At 36.3% G+C, this 21,752-nt stretch overlaps 1 pseudogene; it reads right to left on the bottom strand.

Moving 5' to 3' along the window:
- Positions 1-1,493: 1,493 nt before the first annotated feature.
- On the bottom strand, positions 1,494-2,318 carry LOC148647664 (uncharacterized; annotated as a pseudogene).
- Between the last annotated feature and the right edge of the window lie 19,434 nt (positions 2,319-21,752).

Below are 21,752 nucleotides of genomic sequence, written 5' to 3'. Positions count from 1 at the left end.
GAAGAAAATAAAGGCAGCTCTTAACTCCGCAAGTCAAACTCCAATCTCCATTTCTCCCTAAACATTTTAAGCACCAAAGTCTTACATGTGGTTTTCATCACTCTCTGCAGGAGTGCTGGCTGTGACGAATTAAACCGGTTTCACAGGTATTTTCAAGTGGTTGAGTCTTCAGCGTGAGGGAGGAACAAGCTGCCCAGCCGTGTGGAATGCTACAGAACCCTAAACAGACCATACACACTAGCCGAATATTTGACCAAGATATCCAGACACAGCTGTATGAACTCCACCAGTAAAACTCTGTATTTGTATGTATCTGTAAAAAGTATTACGCTGGTCCACACTATTTCAACTGTCATTTTAAATGAAAAGACTTTATTTTTTCGACAAAAGGTAACACCCACCACAGCATTTCGTTGATCTAACTAACAAGGATGGGACATTAGCTAGCCAATAGGATAAAGGAATAACTTACTTTTTTGTTTATTTCTTTGTCACATTTATTTGAACATTTCCATTGATTGTACAAGCACTGAAAAACTGTTCAATCCCTAGTTCGTCTGCCATTTTCTTTTACTATAACAGATATAAAAACTTCCTTGCTTTTAACAGAGCATTTAATAATTTCTAACAATAATTTAAACTGCGACACTTTTATCATTCAATGAGAGCTCAAAATATCACAAGGATCCTCAAGAGATCAACAAAGACGTGTATAAGATACTGTCCATGGGAATCCAAGCTTTTTTATCTACGCTAAGAAGTAGTATTTAACATTTCTTCATTACACAATGAAGTCTAACTTCCGGGATGTGCCTATATTAGTACGCTGGGCAAACGTTCCGAGGTAAAACTCTTCCAGCACGGTACCTTCCAGTACCTTTAAAGTGGAGACGACGGCACCAAACTTTTTTGGCATGCATAAAAAACAGCAATTCTGTCAGTGAGCCCTAAATGAATTAATAGCAAACATGGTTTACATAAAATACATTTTTCCAAGAAAGCTTAGCCTTGGTCACTAATGAAACCACTAAATAAAGACATAAATATAGATATCTTAAGATTTTTTTTTCAATGTTGGTAGCAGGACAATATTGGTAGCAGGTTGAGCTAAGTGTATATTTTGTCGCAGAGTTGCTGCAAGATGTTAACAGTGAAAAAAGGTATTTAGAAATGAGTTATTTCAAAAAGAAAATGTTCAGAATAATTGCAAATCTAGCAGGATAGAGAAAACACAGAAAATAGGCAGTTAGATTGATCAGATAAGTATGAAAAGCCATTTAACAAAGAGGGAATGAGAAGAGTGACAAACTAGTATACTTTAGATCTTTTTTTTCTGAACCATGGAAAATCTGATCATGTTTCTCTATAACAATAAAAAAAAACTTTATTTTATATATAACCTTTAAAAGTGGCATCTCAAAGCAATACAGTAGATGTAAAAACAGTTAAAGGGACCACAAATTACAAAGTAAATAACCAGACAAACGCAAACGCATTTTTAATTAAATGCTTTTATTCATTCTTTATCAGACTCACATTCCTGAATGTGCCCCGCTCCAGTCAAAAATCCTAGGAAGAACACGAAACAGCCTGTTAATAAAATTGTTGCAACTTTGTTCGGTCAGTTCTTCCTCCCAGAATTTATAGATCGCATCGATCAGTTTGTGCTGACTTTGTGCTGGGTTCAGCAGTTTTCCGAACATAGTCTTTCAGCGAATGCCAAACCATCACTATTAGATTTAAATCTGGGGATTCGGCCGGACTTTTCACCCAGTTCACTCCTTCTGCTACAAGCCTCGCCCTTGCTGCTGTGTGTTTCTGATCGTTGTCTTGAAAGAGACCGTGCCTTGATCCAAAGTGCTCCCTGATATATGGGGCGGCATGCTGTTTCACCACGATTTCCTCGAATAATTAATTCCTTAGAAAATAAGAAGTGGTCCCGGGCCTCTTCTAGATATACCCCCCCAGACGTGAACCTTCAGTGGATGTTTGGGCTTTGGCTTGTCCACACATCACCCCTTTTTACAAAATGACATTGTTGAAAACTGTTCCAGAGCCACAGTTTAGTCAGTGAAAAGTACATCATGAAATGCCTCCCTCTGTTCAATCCATTGGAGCACTTGTTTGAGTCTTTCCTTTGTTTAAACCCTTATAATGGGGCATGTGTTGGTTTTTTTGTATCTCCATCCAAGCCTTCTGCGCACTCTTCTAATCGATGTCGGATTCACGCTCGCACCAAGGTCAGCCCACAGCTGTCTTTGAACTTGCATCGCCGGTAGCTCATCATTTTCATCTGTCAGTCTGTCGATGGCTCGCACAATAGGACTTGGAAAAAAAAGAGATCAACAGTTAGTTATAAAAATAATGTGCGGAATTGTATTTACATGCAAGAAAAATATTTTTAGAAAGTTATTTACCTTTGAATCGTCCTTGGTTTAGATTCTCTTTGCCTCCTCTCCCCTTTATAATGTCGGCTCACTGTGCTTTCACAAACGAAGATGTCCATCCAAGCCAAATGCTGTACAATGTCTCGTGTTGACTTCCCGTTTCTTTTCATCTTCATTATTTGGTGTGAGAATGTCTTAGTGATTTTGGCCATAGTCTGTCTCCTTACCAAAGCGATACAGTGGTGCAGCTTGAAGTCTGTACCTGTATACAGTATGGTACAGATCAAACTTCCACCATACCGATGAGCTAATACCAGGGAAAAGCACTCCTATTTTATTTAAAACACAATACGCCAGGAAGTGTGTCTGATGCATTAGCAAGTTAAAAAAAATTGACGGAAAAGACGGGGGTAACAATTGTTTCCTTTTTCTGATCACTCACTGTCTGGTTATTCGTCTCACCTGCCCTGTTCTTTGCTTTCTTATTTGCTGAGTATGCCTGCTGCGATCCACTCCTGCCCGGTCTCTTCAAAGTATGTGCTGTCCTTTGAAAGCGAGATGATCTCTGGTTCTTTGACAAAACAAGGCTCGCCAGATAATGTGAAAAAGAAATGTGACTGACAAGATTTAAGATGTGGCTGTCAATGTTAGATTTAAAAAAAGCACATTGCCCGACGTTAGTTACATTGCTTGAAAAATAATTTTATTTCGAGAGACTTGATAAGTAATTCAAGTGTTTTTTTTAACTTCCTGAAAAACAAGTAATAATTTAACAATATATGCAAATGTTTTATGATATGTCGCTGTTGTGAATGTCTGTGGAGTGTATCTTATTTGTCTGTCCTGGCTGGTGGAGCTCATCCAGCTGTGTCTGGATATCTTGGTCAAATATTCGGCTAGTGTGTATGGTCTGTTTAGGGTTCTGTAGCATTCCACACGGCTGGACAGCTTGTTCCCCCCTCCCGCCCCTCTCTGTGTACAGTAGAGCCTCCTGTACTGGCTGGACAGGAGGCTCTACTGTACACAGAGAGGGGCGGGAGGGGGGAACAAGCAGCCCGGCCATGTGGTTGAAGCTGATACCCTGGATTCTCTCCAGACACAGCTGTATGGGCTCCACCATCCAGGACAGGAGGCTCTACTGTACACAGAGAGGGGCAGGAGGGGGGGACAAGCCGATACATACTCTTAGAGTTTGATTAATAGGGAATAAAATATAAAAATATAGTACTAAAAATAAGATACACTCTACAGACATTCACAACAGTGCCTGTCAGAAGATAGGACACAGCAGCTCAGACACCCGCTGAATGGAAAGGGGCACTTTAATGTTCTGTAAGGCTAATATTAAAGCCAATACTTTTATATTCTTTTCTGTATGTTTAACAATAGTGGGTACTGGCCTAATTCAGCCCTGGACCCGTTGTTAGGTGTTAATGTGTTGTTGTTAAGTGTGAATTTCTACCTGTTTCCCTGAGGTCTGGCTTTTTTTCTGAAAAAAACATAACTCTGGTCTTGTCCAGATTGACTGTCAGCGCCCAGGTCTGACAGTGCTGCTCCAGCAGTGCCAGGTTCTGCCACAGCCCCTGTTCTGTGGGCGACAGCAGGACCAGGTCATCTGCATATAGCAGGAACTTGATTTCTGTGTCGTGTAGTGTGAGACCAGGAGCCGCAGACTGTTCCAACATTCCTGGTAATTCGTTAATATACTGTAGAAATTAAACTGTGTTGGGCTCAGGCTGCAGCCCTGTCTCACCCCACGACTCCACGGCCAGTGGTGGTGATGTAATTAATACAGATCAGAAAATCAAGGAACAAAACAATTATTGTGCCCGGCTCCTCAATGGGATAGCTTTGACGTGCTAATGCGTTGGTTTAACAGTCCGGGTGTGGCAAGCTTCTAATGTCTCCCGACTTCGGCAAAAGGAACCTGCCTTTCATTGGAAGACAATGGACACATTCTAGCCGTACATGAGAATATAGCATAAATACACCAAGGGAATGGGTGAGGTCCCATCACAAAAAAAAAAACTGCGAGCCTGCACTACAGCGACCACAGTACAGTATGGAGACCAAGACCTTTTATGGGAAGAGACGAGATGCTTTTGCCGCCCCAGCTTGCAAAGAGCAAAGGGTAAGCAAATACAGCAGACTTCATCTGAAATACGCGATTATAGCGCATGTTACAAGGTATCATTGCCGTTTTGAATTATACATTAAATTATAAATATTTCTTCGCAGCCTGTTCTTCAGGAAAACACTGCACGGGCGAAACGATCTTCTAAATCTACCACCAGGACAGTAAAAAAGAAAGCGGTAAGACAGATAAAAAGAAAAGTTTATTTTGACGCCTGTTCCGCAACTGATGAATACTACTGTGTGACTATTTCTTACAGGCTGTGGGTCTCTGCTCTTGGCCACTGGCCAGGGTGCCAACCTGTAGAAGCAGCACCTGTATGGAGACTTTTCAGCAGCAGCGGGAGCAGTACGACGCATTCCTTGGGAGGATTGGGAGGTAAGAGACACTCCTGAAGATGCAGAAGAAGGAGACAGTGTGTTCCGGTAGTCAAATGCTAGGGCAGCTGTCTCCGAACAGACCTTCATCTCCCGATAAGTGCCTCTCCCCGCCGCGCAGGTTGCAATGCCTGGCGGAAGCTCTGACCCCCACAGAGCACACACCGCCTCAGGACACTCCATCTCAAAGATGCCAGTGGGACGAATAATTATCCCAGATATCCAATTGTTGCCCATCACTCAAGAGAAAGAGGGGGGTTGTACTTGCGGTGCATCGGTATAGATGGGAAAGTGAGAGCCGACCGCTACGCCGCCCTTGTGTTTAGAAATCTTGTGACTTTTGAAATTTACTGGGGGTAGACCACATCGGTAAATTTCGATGGGTCCAGAGGCAAAAGTCTCAACACTTACTTCGTGCGACTGGAAAAGAATTCATGATCGGATCAACAAAATGCTTCGAAGAAGGAGGTACTCTTTTCCTCTGGTCTAACAGTCTGTCCACAAACAAAACATTCCTGTTAAACAAGAGGAATGTAAAAAAAACAATTACTTTTTGACAATGTGTGTGTGTCTCTCTCTCTCTGCTGAATGAATAAAAGCATTTAATTAAAAACGCGTTTGTGTTTGTCTGGGTATTTACTTTGTAATCTGTGGTCCTTTTAACTGTTTTTACATCTACTATATTGCTTTGAGATGCCCTTTTAAAGGTGATATATAAAATAAAGTTTTTTATTATTGTTATAGAGAAACATGATCAGATTTTCCCTGGTTCAGAAAAAAAGATCTAAAGTATACTAGTTTGTCACTCTTCTCATTCCCTCTTTGCTAAATGGCTTTTCATACTAATCTGATCAATCAACTGCCTATTTTCTGTGCTTTCTCTATCCTTTAAAATAAACTATTATTCCACAATGCAGAGTATTACATGGCCAGTATTTACATATGATATTTGTGATTTAAAGAAATTAACACAACTAAACTAAACTCCATTAATATAAGTATCGAGTGGTATTAAATAAATACAGCTTTTTCGATTATTTAGAAATATAAAAAGTCAATTAATTGTCCATAATATTTCTATTTTATTTTTTTAAAGAAATGTTTATTAAAAGAAAAGTTGCAGCACTGGCTGCATTTGAACACACAACCTCTGGTTTACAAATCGGGAACATAGACCACAGTACCACCGGCAAGGTCACTTGACCAATCAACAGACATTGTACAGCGTGTACTACTGTGCTGCAGTATATGAATATAATTATATCGTTATTAATTTCTTCAGATACGCGATTCCATATTATATTAGCAGAAAAGATTAAAATGACCACTTTTTATACACGCTATTTCACATGTTAGTTAAAGACTTCAATGCTTAAAATGTTTAGGGAGAAATGGAATATTGGTGTGTATTTTTTCTTTAAAGTACCGAGACCAGCCAGATACTGTAATACTTTATGTTTATGTTCCAAAATTAATATCGTTTATGGCCTTCACACGCGTTATGCTCCTATTCTTTTTATGCTCAGCTACTAAGATTTCCCTTCAGTGGTAAAATTCCATATAAATATTCAATACTAAAACAGGCACAGTAAAGACATTTAAATCTACGACCGACCAACCGCGAGTGCCCATGTCGGTCAACCAATCACATACCACGGTATTGAGCAAGGATGTAGCCGTTACGTGTCTGTGCCGCGCACTTTGAATGGCTGCATCTGTATGTACAGTACACAGTCCAGTACAGTACAGTACCAGTCCACTGCCTGGCGCTACGCGGTTTTCATCACTCTCTGTGGGAGTGCTGGCTGTGACGAATTAAACTGGTTTCACAGGTATTTTCAAAGTAGAAGGGGGCGAGTCTTCCAGCGAAAGTCACCTCCCCCCCCTCCAAAACCCCTTACCCCTTACAATTTAGCACTGTAATAAATTCTATTCTACTCTGAGAATATAGGGGGGAGGAAGAATGCCCGTGGTCTTTTCACTGATAAACTTGTGTCAAGCTGTCGACAAAAAACAGCTGTCAAAAAAGTTTTTTTTTAAAGTCAATTTTGTGTCCATAGTATTGCTATTTTTATATTGCTAATTGCTACTGCTACTGAGTCTCTGTGTCTACAGTACATTGTTCGTGAACAAACCGGTTCACAGGTATTTTCAAACCCCAGCCGCTGTTGTTTCATTGGTTGTTATCCTGTAAAGCGTTTTGAGGAGCCACCTTTTAGGCCCTATATAAAATAAAGTTTATTATTATTAATATTGATCATATTTTTCCTCCCAGAACTTGTAAATTGTTGTTGTTATCCTGTAAAGCGCTTTGAGAAGCATATTGTCCAGCTTGTCAGGTGCATTCTCTTGTAAAATAATAAGTAGAGCTTTGGGGTTATTAGTGCTCCACTTACAGCAACCCAATGTAAATACATTTTGTCTCCAAATCCACCACCACTTGTATGAATCATAGCCCTGCCAAATGATGCATATTCTGCTGCAATGGTTGTGTGCAGGAATTATTCAGTATGTCATCTCCATGTTCAAGTAAACACTGCTCTGTGTACAAATGCAAATGCATTTAAAAAATGTATTTTTTTTTTAAAAAGCCACCTTTAAAGGCACTATATAAAATAAAGTTTATTGTTATTATTGATATTGATGATATTCTTCCTCCCAGGACTTGTAAAATTGTTGTTGTTATTGTTGTTATTATCCTGTAAAGCGCTTTGAGAAGCATATTGTCCAGCTTGTCAGGTGCATTCTCTTGTAAAATAATAAGTAGAGCTTTTATGATAAAGGTAGGTTGTGTACTTTTGCCCAACTGAGCAATCTTGCTTTCATAAAATATACCAACTTTTTAATGACTGATGATTAACATGCGTAATACACAGTTTAAATTTAAAAGCTTAAATGCTGTACATGAGCAGTTAAGCTTTATTGGCTCCTCCTGTCGGTTTTACAAAGTGATTCCGGATACTTTCCGGTATGACGTCAAACGACGCGTTACACCGCGTGATACTGCGTGATACTGCCGTGGTACACTGCGTTGTACCGTGAAGTACCGCAGACATTTTGAATGGCTGCATCTGTATGTATTGTGCTACAATTGTATTTTGTAACAAGTATTCTGTCATTAGAAATTGCGTGTAGAATTATATTCTCGATAAGCATTGTTTTAGGGTTAAATAGGTTAAGAGTCAGGAATAGCCAATACATTTTACCTGTAACTGTTAAAATGCCAGTGCATTAAATGTGAAATGCAACGGTTTGAAAAGCTGAAGCCCTTTCTTTCAAACTTTTGCTTTTAGGGTAATTAAGTCATCATGCATTGCATAGAGCCATATAGGAAAGGCAAAAAATTTGAAGGTAACATTGAAATATCACACAACCATGCCATCAAACATCCTTTATGTTTTCTAATAATCCTAACCCTAAACCTGGCTAAGGGTTTGGGTGGTTAGGGTTAGGTGTTCAGATTGTCTCCGAAGAATTAATGCAACCTTCCACTAATTTGAATGGAAAATATAACCCAGGGCATCAATATGTAAGCTTTAAAACACTCAACCATCTTGACAAACCAAAGAAAATATACAGATGCAGCCATTCAAAATGCACGGTACAAACCCGTACCGGACGCAACTACCCACAAGCCACCGTAGTGTACCGCAGTATGTGATTGGCTGGCCAAAATGACCGACAGGGGACACTGGTTGGTAGTGAAAAGATTTAATCATTTAATGTCTTTACTGTGCACATTTAATCCACTAAGTATTGAATATTTATATGAAATGTTACCACTTAAGGGAAATTTTAGTAGCTGAGCATAAAAAGAAGAGGAGCATAATGTATCTGAAGGTCATAAATGATATTAATTTAGGAACATAAACATATTACTGTATGTAAACTGTACTGTATATGGCTGGTCTTGGTAGTTTAAAGAAAAAAATACACACCAGTCTTCCATTTCTCCCTAAACATTTTAAGCATCAAAGTTTTATAAAACGGTCCCCAAATATGCGATTGCTGTATAGAATGAATTTTAATGTAAAAAAATATATTTAACACGAAAATTAAGCTGTTTACATTCCTCCACCTGAGAATATAGTCACTCGTTGCTACGCAACGCAGAAACACAGCCACTTACCAGCAAACAGAGGACATTAGCTGCCAATATGATAAAGGAATAAATTATTTTTTTGTTTATTTCTTTTGCACATTTATTTGAACATTTCCATCGACTGTACAAGCACTTGGAAACTGTCCAATCCCTAGTTCATCTGCATTTTCTTTTATGCTCCGGGCATGCTCCCAGTCTGGCGCCGGTCTGTGTCTTCTAGGATATAATGCCGGAGATTTTTTGTTAAATTTGGGTTTCCAATAATGCCGCAGCAAACTCTTGTTTTTATGTCCACTATAACGGACAATCTCCCTTGGTTTTAACTGAGCATTTCATAATTTCCTAAAATTAAAATGTTTTAAACTATGCAACAGAATTCTGGGGTCTCCCTATACCAGAGACTACGATATGGCTCCAGAATGGTGATTGGCTGACACCATCTGACACCCTCTGACTGGGAAAAAAAGACCTGCTGATCTGTTCTACATACCAGGAAGACAACAGCATACAGTATGTTGTTTCTATTCGAAACGTGTATTTTAAAAGTTTAATTAAGAAGTAAAAACCTTACAGCGTACACAGATTTCTAAGCTGATCAGGAGGAAGAAAAATCACCCGTGTTTCGCACATAAAAAGTGGTTATGAACCATCGAAACCTGTTTTATTTATTTTATTTTTATTTAGATTAAGAGTTCCCATCACCCCCATTTCCATTTAAATTTAAACAATAACAACAATACTGTTAAGCTGGGCAAACGATATTTAATTTTTTTTAAAAGAAATAAAAAATTAGATATAATGATGTGTTCTGGCTTAGACATTGCACGACATTAAAACCTATAAAAACAGATTTCAAGAGTTAATAACCACTTTTTATGAGTGAAAAATGGGTGATCTTTTGCAGCTGACATTTCACGTTTTAAACGAATAAGAAATAAGATTGCTCATAAATCTAATCACTTATTCTACATAAACACAGCTTAATTGCTCTCTGAAAATGCTCTTTTTCTTGTTCTTTTTCTTGATCGAAACTGATTTGAGATGTCAGAACAGATTTATTTTCTGTGTGTGCATTTCCTACATTGCTTTGTCGAGATTTTAACTTTATATTTAGGCTCAAATTTCAACTATAAATCATACACTAATTACTAGAAGTAAATACTGATGTTTTGCTCCCTCTTACCACAAAAATATAAAAAATTATGTATTGTAGCTAGGATTAACTAGGATTAACTAGGATTAACGTGTCTCTACCTACTGCGACTCGGACATGGAACGGCTAAAGATGGCGACAAGTCAGGCACCCAGAAGGGGGGGCGTCTTTTCGCCTCCATAACTAAAATGCCAAATAGGAGTGGCTTAAGCGACATACAGTCATGTAACTGACAGTTTGAGGTAGCCTATCATGTTCATTTCGCTTTGTTGCTGATAGGTTAAGCTTTCCAAACTCAGCCCCGAAGTCATGTGAATGATTTTTCGCCCTGTTTCACTGGTTAAACGCAAGGATCACAAGCACCACCATGGTAGGATGTGGGATGTGTAGTTTTTAATTCAGTTTGAATTATAACTGTACGTACTGTCTTCGTATTTGGCCACGGCTTTAAAGAGAGGGCGCGCCAAAATTTTTCAGTGCCCTCGTCTACGCTTTAAAGGTACCCCTCTCGTGGAAGAATTTGACCTCGGAACGTTTACCCAGCGTAATTATTGTATTTTATTGCACTTTGACAGATTGTCTTTAAATCAATTGTTGTCAGAATATCCCCACCTCCAAACAAGAACAAAATTGCAATGATTTTATTACGTGGCTGTTTCAGTAACTTAAAGTATATATTCAAAGTAATAATTTAACAATATATGTACAGATGCAGCCATTCAAAGTGCGCGGTACAGACACGTACCGGAGGTAATTGGCTACGGTGTCGCGCATTGTGACGCACGATGACGCGCGGTACCGCGGTACGTGATTGGTTGACCGACAGGGGCACTCGTTGGTCTGTCGTAGAAAGATTTACAGTAAACGTCTTTACTGTGCCTGTTGTAGTATTGAATATTTATATGGAATTTTACCACTGAAGGGAAATCTTAGTAGCTGAGCATAAAAAGAATAGGAGCATACTGTAACGCTTGTGAAGGCCATAAATGATATTAATTTTGGAACATAAACAAACAGTATATGGCTGGTCTCGGTACTTTAAAGAAAACATACACACCAGTATTCCATTTCTCCCTAAACATTTTAAGCATCGAAGTCTTTAACTAAAGAGATACCGGAGTCAACAAGTATACTTTTAGAATTTGATTAAAAGGGAATATAATATGGAATCGCGTATCTAAAGAAATTAATAACAATATAATTATATTCATGTACCGCAACACAAGAATAGTACGCGATGTACATTGTTTGCTGATAATGTTTCTGTAGTGCTTTTTCAGCACTCTGCATGTGACCTTGCTGGTGGCACTGTGGGTTAGGTTCCTGACTCCCATGTCACTTGATCTGTGATCGAATCCCACTGTGGAACCATGACTTTATTTTTTAACAAACATTTCTTTGAAAAAATGAAACGTTTCCCTTGGTCAGAGATTAAATAAAACCTCACTCGCACCAAACAAATTTATATTTCTAAATATCACAACATGATCGAATTTAAGTCATTTTAATAACAATGAATAGTCACCTAGGCGTTACAATATAAACGCGTTTGCGTTTTGATTTAAATTGCAAACACGGGTATAAATATATGTGTTTTTTTATTCACAATCAGACAAATGCAACATAAATTGATATCTTTGTCTTCTAAGTATCTTAATAAACTTTCAGAATAGCTTTCTCCCCATTTAGATAGATTTTTCTTGGGATCTTGGGATCAAACGTGGAAAGATTAGATTGTAATCGTTTTTATTTTTTAAATACATTGTGGAGTTAAAGCAAGTTAAAGCCTTGATTTTATATATCAAAGCAAAGTAAATACCCAACACCGATTGTACCCATCTGTCATGCTAATAAAGCACCTTGAATTGAATTGAATTGAATTGAATTGAATTGAATTGGGGGGGCGAGCGAGAGAGCCAGGACAGACAGGCAAATAAGATACACTCCACAGACATTCACAACAGCGACATATCATAAAACATTTGCAGATATAGTTAAGTTATTACTTGGTTTTCAAAGTGCAATGAAATACAATATTGTTGTTGTTGCTGTTATTCTTGTTTTTATCCTGTAAAGCGTTTTGAGAAGCCACCTTTAAAGGTGATATATAAAAGCGCTGAATCTTATGGAATGTGTTCCACCGGGGATTCAAAAAAAATATTTTTTTTAATCGTGTATCTAAGGAAATAGCAGTATAACTTTGTTCATGCACAAACAGTGGCATGTTACATTATTAATTTGGGTGTCTCCTCTTGCCAGAAAGCTCTAAATTGCATTTTGAGTGCGGTTTTGGACTTTTTCTAAATTGCAACCCATAAATAAAGCTGATACAGTTTAGACTTATTTTAAACTGTAATACAGCAGCACAATGGACAATGCAATGTAAATTGCAAAAATGCACTTGGAATCTATCCAAGCCCTACTTTGTCAGGCATTTTCTTTTACTGCAACGGACATAAAAACTCCCTTGCTTTTAACAGATCGTTTAATAATTTCTAACTATGAAAATTATTTAAACTGCGACACTTATCATTCATTCCATTCCATTATCAGTCTTCCATTTCTCCCTAAACATTTTAAGCATGAAAGTTTTATAAACGGTACACAAATATGCGATTGCTGTATGGAATGAATTTTAATTAAAAAAAATTATTTAACACGAAAATTAAGCTGTTTACATCTTCCGCCTGAGAACAGTCACCCGTTGCTACCCAACGCAGAAACACAGCCACTAACGAGCAAAGAGAGGACATTAGCTAACAAATATGATAAAGAAATAAATGATTATTTTGTTTCTTTTGCACATTTATTGGAACATTTCCATCGATTGTACAAGCACTTGGAAACTGTCCAATCCCTAGTTCATCAGGCATTTCTTTTACTCTGCGGGCATTCTCCTGGTCTGGTGCCAATCTGTGTCTTCTAGGATATAATGCCAGCAAACTCTTGTTTTTATGTCCACTATAACAGACAATCTTATTTGCTTTTAACCGAGCGTCTAACCCCTCTGATTGGAGAAAAAAGACGTGCTGGTTTGCTATACATACTGTACCAGGAAGATGATTTCTTTCTATTCGAAACGTGTATTTTAAAAGTTTAAGAAGTAAAAACCTTACAGCGTACACAGATTTCTAAACTGATCAGGATCGTTATCTTTGTCTTATCCATAATAATGTTCACCGCTCTGACCAGCAAATTAATAATAAACTTTATTTTATATAGCGTTTTAAACGAATAAGTAATTCGATTACTCATAAACCTAATCGCCTTTTCTACATAAAAACAGCATGATTGCTCTCTGAAAATGCTTTTTCTTTTTATTTAGGCTCAGATTTCAACTATAGATCGTATTATTATAAACTTTCTTGGAAAAATGTATTTTATGTAAACCATGTTTGCTATTAATTCATTTAGGGCTAGAATATGTTCATTGTCTTCCAATCGAGTCGAGTTGATATTAGAAGCTTGCCACGCCCGGACTGTTACACCAACGCATTAGCATGTCAAAGCGATTTCATTGAGGAGCCTAGCTTTCTTAACTAGTAAGAGCTGAACTTCCTTGGTTTTGGAGGGGGAGGTGTCTTTCGCTGGAAAATCTTGCCCCCTTCTACTTTGAAAATACCTGTGAAACCAGTTTAATTTGTCACAGCCAGTACTCCCGCAGAGAGGGGGGTTGTACTCGTTAATGTCTTAGCCGGAACACATCATTATATCTCATTTTGTATTTCTATAAAAAAATGTGCCCAGCTTAACACTATTGCTGTTGTTTTTATCCTGTAAAGCGCTTTGAGGAGCACAGCTTTCTCACCACTTAGATTACTTTTTGATACCATCCTTACACAAAGCAGAAACTTCTTGTATTTTCCAATGACATACAAGTGGAAAGATGACAGATTTTAATCGTCTTTTTTCTGAACCAAGGAAAATCTGATAATGTTTCTCTATAACAATAATAAAAAACTTTATTTTACATATCACCTTTAAAAGTGGCATCTCAAAGCAATACAGTAGATGTAAACCACAGATTACAAAGTAAATACCCAGACAAACGCAAACACGTTTTTAATAAAATGCTTTTATTCATTCAGCAGAGAGAGAGCGTAAAACCTGGGCGTAACAGCTGTTCCTTTTTCTGATCACTCGCTCTCTGGATAAACGTCTCACCTGTCCTGTTCTTTGTTTTCCTAATTTGCTGATTATGCCTTCTGCGATCCACTCACACCTAAAGAAGACTATTTAAAATTTATTTGCGCGGTCCATTGTGCAATTAACCCTTGTATGTGCTGTCCTTAAGGTGATATCACATAAAGGTGATATGTAAAATAATGTTTTTATTATTGTTATAGAGAAACATGATCAGATTTTCCCCGGTTCAGAAAAAAATATCTAAAGTATACTAGTTTGTCACTAGTATACTTTTAATACAGTCTTTGCTGTGCTCTAGAGGATCCTTGTGATATTTCGAGCTCTGGTTGAATGATAAGTGTCGCAGTTTAAATAAATTTCGTAGTTGGAAATTATGGAACGCTCTGTTAAAAGCAAGGGAGTTTTTATGTCCGTTGAAGTTTTTTTGCAACATGAATATAATTATATCATTATTTATTTCTTTAGATACGTGATTCCATATTATATTCCCTTTTAATCAAATTCTAAAAGTATGCTTGTTGACTCCGGTATCACGTTAGTTAAAGACTTCGATGCTTAAAATGTTTAGGGAGAAATGGAATACTGGTGTGTATGTTTTCTTTAAAGTACCAAGACCAGCCATATACTGTATGTTTAAGTTCCTAAATTAATATCGTTTTTGGCCTTCACATGCGTTACAGTATGCTCCTATTTTTTTATGCTCAGGTACTAAGATTTCCCTTCAGTGGTAAAATTCCATATAAATATTCAATACTTAAACGGGCACAATTAAGACATTAAATAAACATATACATACTGTATACAGTACAGTTTGCATACGCTAATATGTTTATTTTCCTAAATCAATCTCTTTTATGAGCATGTGAAAGGCATGGTGAATCGATTCTCAAAAATTACTGTACATGATTGGAAACAAATGCCTGATTGCGAAATGCTGTGGTGTTACTTTTACAAAGACGGTCAATGAAAAAAAGAATGTGGACCAGGGCAATACTTTGAGTTTACAGCTTGTCCAAGGTCATTCATTATTAATACTATTAGTAATATCTTCGTTAAAGACTTTGATGGCGACAGCTCAAACATGAGAGGTGGAGCTTTATTAGCTCCACTTTGCGGAAATTCCAGATACTATTATTTTGCTTGTGGTATTATAGGAGAATTTACAGTAACTAGCGGTATTTACCGGTAACTCGCGGTAGACTGCGTACAGCGTACCGCAAAATAATGCGGTATCGCCCTCGCATTTTGAATGGCTGCATCTGTTTTAGATTTTGTTTTTTCAATTGATTCTTATTTTAGTTTAAACCAATCCTCACATGGGATGCCCAAATATGTAAGGGTTTTGTGAGTTTATTGGCAGTGTTTAGTTGTAACAGTAAATTGATTCAAGGATCCACAAGGAATCATTACACAGAAAACATTTGATGCATAAAAGCAATCAAAATATCAAGCTTATAGCAAGTGCACAGAAGAGATGCATAAAGATAAAGACAATATATTGAGTAAACTGTTGGTTTTTCTAACTTGATCACTTTCATTATCATAATCAAGTCAGGTGCTCATGAGTAACTACTTCTACTTTGAAGAAATTGATATTAACGTCTCCATAGTTAATCAAAAGTGCATTAATGTTGATCATTTTAATTAGATTAATGAGGAGATTAATGTAACCAATGGTGTACTAACATAATATCTCTATTTTTATGTATCGCTTCTGTATCAATTTGATATTTTTAACATCTTATGTACACTTCTTCTATTGATTTTGATGTGACGTAAATACTTGTGAAGACTCCATGTTGCTCTAACGATTGATTCCTAATAGCCAAGGTAAACACCCAATTTACTATAACAGATACCTGTAAATACTGTGTCAGTAAGCTGACAAAACCCCTACAAGAGCTTGATAGGGATAGTGTAAAGGCTTGATCTTGATAAGAATTTAATGTCACTTTATGCCTTTTGCCTCAAATTAGAACTTGAAATTACTAATTGTACAATACAGTACTTCTAATTTGCTATTTTCCAACCATTCCCTGAACTATTTATACAAGCCTTTTGTTTGTATTAGTTTTATTCCTGATAAACTCATATATTTGAATAAAACTCAAGTCCTAATTTGAATTTACACAGATCAACCTCACCACTCTCTTGAATTTGGGCTGTTAATAATCGTTTTATCACATTAACCGATTTTGTTTTCAGAAATCAGTCATTTAGAGCAGTCAGTGATTTTGAGCAAGTTTCTCTATCTTATGTCCCAAGAACAGAGAACAGCGCCACCACTGCATGCAAACGCGCAAGTTTGACGTCAAGTAACCTTGACCTCAGGTTCACATGCTTGTTGTTCTCGAGTTTTCTTGCCTTTTTTAATTTATTTTACATCGAAATGTCAGGACAAACGTTGAGTAAGTGGAATAAAAAAATATTTCGTATTTGAAAGCAACAACAAAGCGTTGTGCTTAATATGCAGAGAAACCGTCGCTGTTGTCAGAGTTTAATATCCGAAGCCATTCCGATACGAAGCACAGAAGTACTCAGACTTGATGCAAAATACGTTAAGATAAAATAGAAACCCCGAAGAAAAATTGTTTATCAGCGTGAAATATTCACAAAGAGATCATAACAATCGGAATCCTTTGTAAGAGTGAGTTGCAACATAGCCCATGTCATAGCTAAGGTGCCAAAGATTTTTTTTAATTACGCTCAGAAATCGATATTTTCATGACTCGATGTGAAAGTTCAGCGCGAAAATTATCACTTCAGATTTGTTTTCGTGTAAAATCCTTAGTACAAAAATTAATTTGTTTTGAAAAAAAAGGTGGAATGTGGAAAAAAATAATAGATTCTCAAGTTCGTTTACTGTATTATGCAGTTGACTACATTTTAGTAGGATATCTTCAATCCCATGAGTTTTTTAATCTGAATATTTCTGCTATTTGTGTTTTAATAAAATATAAAGAATTTTGTTCTCCTTTCTCTTTCATTGTGTAAACGTATAACCTTCTTATCCTACATCATTTTGCTTTATTCTTAACAGTTCTAGTATTGAAATACAATTTTAACATCGTTATTTGTGTCATTTTTAACGTCATTAGACAGTTGAGGTGTGACTTTGAACACATACAATAAAAAAATAGTTATCAGTTGAGTTCTTAACAGTGAAATGATCACAGAAATGTTATAAAACGATCACATTACTTTGCTATTTACCTATTCTGTGGCACATATAATTGTATTTCTCCTAAAAACCTGATTTGGGAGATGGGACTAAATTTTTTACATTCTTCCCTTTAATTCAATTAAGACAGTTTTGAAATAAATCATTTCTTCACTTGGATGTAATATTTAAATCTATTTAAAGTGATGTGTATTGCATAATTTTTTAGGTCTTCACATTTTGTAGTATCTATTTATAGTAATTTAAAATATCCCCTTTTCTACCAAACACTTGATATTTAAATGTTCACAGCAGTTCTGCTTTACAATGTAACATTCATCATTTTTATCCAGACTTCTAAATGGTTGTTTGCAGAATGATATTTTTAAAATGTATTATTAACTAGGTTTGGAAAGTACCCTTTCTCCTTTAACTATCTGCATTTAAAAAACATAGCTTTTTTTAGTCTTTTTTTAATTGGGTCTTATCTGTAAAGTCTTATTTTGAGCTTTAAGGAAGTAAGAAGGCATTTGTAGTTTTCCTTTACAAAATATTCTAAAACATTAGTTTTACAATTTCAAATACTACTTTCCATCTCATCTATTTATATAATTATAAAACCATGTAATGTATAACACTTGTTTGAATTATATTGCTTTTTAAAAATGTATATAAATTGCCATTAATGTTGCCAAACACATACTTTTTTCTTTGACTTGCTTTTTATTTTTAGGTTTTTTTAATACCAGTTTAATTTCTGTACTTTTAGTCTGTCTTCACTTTTTTACATCAGTTTTTTTCTAAACACATGACTGTTTTTTATTATAAACACATGACAACATTTTATTAGAAGTATAAAACTGAAGATATTGGTTTTCAACATTATTAGTTTTGTGCATGAGAATGCAGAAAAATGCTCTGTTTCCATTGGGCAGGTGAACAATTAACACCTGGAACACAGAACCTGAGCTGTGTAAGACTGACCAGCTGTATAAGATTGATTAGAGGAGTTTAGCTTTGGTGGGAGTAGGTTCACAAAGCTGTTGTGGCTTTAGAGCAGATGGTTTATAAAAGTGCTCTGTTTTGGTAAATTACATTTGCTTTTAGCATTTTTAAAGTGAACAGTATTTTTGGGGAAAAAAGTGTTTATGGTGATTATTTTTATTTAGTAAAACTAAATATGGACAAGCTATGAAGACAAATGAAAGTTAAATAAAAGATTACCAATATTACTACTTAAAGCTTTGCGGGTTGTTAATATTTGGAAGATGTATTTTGTTTATAATCCAGCAATGTATAAGGGGTGAAACTGCAAAAAAAATGAAAGCTGTGTATTAACAAAATAATCATTCTTAGTTAATATGTAGATTCTTTCTACACTAGTATGGATGGTAAAGGCCAGTTCCCTTTCCAGCTTGGTTCTGAAATTAGTTCTCAGCTCTGTAGTGGGGAAAATATACCAGCTTTCCATTGTAATTAACCAGAAGAAATAGCTTCTGCTTTCCTGATGATACTAAAGTGCAAGACTAGGGTATTACACTTCTTGATGTAGACTAAGAAACTATCCCATAATGCACAGAATATTGTGTAGGGGTTATGTGAATTCACAGGCACAGTGATTAGATCTGAGGAAAGACTGTTCTGACTAATTATAAATGAGTTCCTGGCAGCCACTGATATTAATCAGGTAACATGATTTTTTTTAGAATATTGGACACTTTGCTGCATTTATTATAGATCTACAATTCTACGGTATTGTTTATATGACTTAAAAAGAGGAGCACACTGAACTGTGTATTTAAAGAGCAGGGGGCAGCTGTTGTTGCCTTGCATAAGCAGAACTGTACTCTGCAGAATCTGGTAAAGCCTCGTTTTTTGTCAAACCAGTTTTATTGTTCATTTAATTGATTTTAGTCTAAACCAGTTTTCGCATGTGATGCCAAAATATATAAGGGTTTTGTGAATTTACTGGCACAGTGTGTAGTTGTAACAGTTGTAACATTGTGTCAGTTTACTTTGGCTATTAGGAATCGATCTGTAGAACAACAAAACAACAAGGAGTCTTCACAAGGTTTCACCACACAATATATTTATTCATGCATACAACTATATAAAAGCTTACAAAATATTAAGCTCACAGCAAGTGTACAGAAGAGATGCATAAAAACAAGGAGAATGGTTTAGTATACCATTGGTTTCTCTTACTTCCTCTTCACTCTTTAACAATCAGCATTCAGGTGCTCATGAGTAACTGTCTAATTTATTTAAACTGATATTAACATGTTAATTAAAACCTCTTAGCCATTGGCTCTACAGGGTTAATTTTGCCCTGGAAGCAGGTACCCCTATATATTTTGCATTTTATTGGAAAACATGTACAGAGCAGGCCTTGTTCAAGGTAACCTATTGGGTATCAAGTCTGAACCACTAAAACCTTTTTATCCCTGACCCAGTACACACCCTAGAGTTGTAAATGCAGAAAAAAACAATAAAACACTTTTGTTTTTTCTATTTCCCATAGTCAAAATTTGTAGCATTGGTAGATAACTATATGTTTATTCAGGCCTTTTGAAAAACAGCCCAAAATTTCTGAATGGGTTTTTAGACAACCAGGTCCATGGGTCCCCAAAACCTCTCCAAACTGAATTTGTGCCATTATTGGTGGCCAACCATACTTGGGTTTTATGAGCAAAGTTTAGTAGGGATGTCATTTTCTGTTGTTTTAGATATTGTACTTTGCATAAACATTACAATTCTCAATCCCCTTATTTTCCTTTACAATCCAATATTCTATCCAAAAGGTGGCCTTTTTGGAAAGGTTTGGGTATCCCAAGGGTTTCCATAATGCGTATGCATGAACAATACTCTTAATATTTAATTTCTAATGCCACACCTGTCAAGACTCTTACTTCCACTCAATTCTGTAAACTAGCAGACATTTTATTTAATTTTTAGTACAAGTTCTGATGTACCTGACCTGACCAAGTTTTTTTTTGTTTTACCCTTTCAAATATTTTCTCAGTCTTTCAAAGTAAGCCGTTTTTCCCTCTGAAGGTCAATTCTATTGATCATTTGAAGTTGAGCTGGCTACCATATTCTCTCTCCACAGCCATTCACACTTCTTTTGTTCACAAGAGATAAAGGAGGTTGACAAAAAAGGCCTCACCCTTTTGCTCACTGCATTGAAAACACCAGGCAAACAGCCCACTAATTAGATTATTCAAATCCACAAGTAGCCAACAGCAAATTGATCTTCATTTGCTTGAAAGTGAAAACATCAAAAAGAAAGACATGGAGACCTTTTTATATATGGTTTTTACTAGGTTTTCAAAACAAAAAGTGTAAAAATACAAGAGATGTAAAAAAACAGTTCTATACAAAAACAGCAAGGAAATACAGATGCAGCCATTCAAAACGAGCGGGCGATACCGCATTATTTGCGCTTTACACAGTCTACCGCGAGTTACCGTAAATTCTCCTATAATACCGCAAGTAAAATAATAGTATCCGGAATTTCCGCAAGGTGGATCTAATAAAGCTCAACCTCTCATGTTTGAGCTGTCGCCATCAAAGTCTTTAACGAAGATATTACTGATAGTATTAATAATGAATGACCTTGGACAAGCTGTAAACTCAAAGTATTGCCCTGGTCCACATTCTTTTTAAAAGTAACACCACAGCATTTTGCAATCATGCAAAGTACATTAATTTTTGAGAATCGATTCACCATGCCTTTCACATACTCATAAAAGAGATTGATTTAGGAACATAAACATATTACCGTATGCAAACTGTACTGTATACAGTATGTATATGTATATTTAATGTCTTAACTGTGCCCGTTTAAGTATTGAATATTTATATGGAATTTTACCACTGAAGGGAAATCTTAGTACCTGAGCATAAAAAGAATAGGAGCATACTGCAACGCGTGTGAAGGCCATAAACTATATTAATTTTGGAACTTAAACATACAGTATAAGGCTGGTCTTGGTACTTTAAAGAAAACATACACACCAGTATTCCATTTCACCCTAAACATTTTAAGCATCGAAGTCTTTAACTAACGTGATACCGGAGTCAACAAGCATACTTTTAGAATTTGATTAAAAGGGAATATAATATGGAATCGCGTATCTAAAGAAATTAATAACGATATAATTATGTTCATGTACCGCAACACAAGAATAGAACACGTTGTACATTGTCTGTTGATAATGTTTCTGTAGTGCTTTTTCAGCACTCTGCATGTGACCTTGCCGGTGGCGCTATGGGTTAGGTTCCTGACTCCCA

Source organism: Lepisosteus platostomus, chromosome 15 (assembly GCF_059453375.1).
Source record: "Lepisosteus platostomus isolate fLepPlt1 chromosome 15, fLepPlt1.hap1, whole genome shotgun sequence".
Classification (NCBI taxonomy): domain Eukaryota; kingdom Metazoa; phylum Chordata; class Actinopteri; order Semionotiformes; family Lepisosteidae; genus Lepisosteus; species Lepisosteus platostomus.
The sequence above is the reverse complement of the archived record's forward strand: the minus strand, read 5'-3'. Positions and strand labels throughout refer to the sequence as shown.